Source organism: Octopus bimaculoides, chromosome 23, assembly GCF_001194135.2.
Source record: "Octopus bimaculoides isolate UCB-OBI-ISO-001 chromosome 23, ASM119413v2, whole genome shotgun sequence".
In the NCBI taxonomy this organism is placed as follows: Eukaryota; Metazoa; Mollusca; class Cephalopoda; order Octopoda; family Octopodidae; genus Octopus; species Octopus bimaculoides.
This window is the reverse complement of record NC_069003.1, coordinates 26,139,334-26,140,067: the sequence shown is the minus strand read 5'-3', so window position 1 is coordinate 26,140,067 and position 734 is coordinate 26,139,334.

Here is a 734-nt window from a genome sequence, read left to right as displayed (position 1 = left end):
ATATATATATATATATATATATATATAGTCAATTTAAACATGAACAAACAAGAAAAAAACTCGAAAGAAAAACGAAAAAACAACGCGAGGACGTGGAATAAGTACAGTGTTATTGGACGCTCATATATATAAACTTCATTGATTTCGAAAAAAGCCTTCGGTTCAGTTTGTAGATCATGCACCTAGATAGGTGAACTCATCCACGACTTCAATGTCCTTTTCATCTATTTGAATAAGATCAGTCTTCTTCTTGTTCAATCGCAAGGTCTTAGTCTTCTTCTCATTGATCTTTAATCCCGCTCTATTTGCAAGACTTGACATTTTGTTGGTTTTCTGTTGCATCTGTGATTGGCTAGAAGATAGTAAAGCAATGTGGTCAGCATAGACCAGGTGTTCAAGGCATGACGTCATTTGCCATCTTAACCCAGTGTTGTTATTCATGGTGGTCTTCCTCATCACCCAGTCTATGACGAGTAGAAACAAGAATCCAGACATAACGCAGCCTTGTTTTACGCCTGTCTTTACTTGGAACAATTCTGTCGTTTCACCATCGCCCAGTACTGAACATTCACCATCTTTGTACATTAATTTCACAATGTTGATAATGTTGCTTGGTATGCCATACTGACACATGATCTCCCATAAACACGATCTCCTATAAACTGAATCGAAATCAATGAAGTTTAGGTGTAGGAGTGGCTGTGTGGTAAGTAGCTTGCTCACGAACCACATGG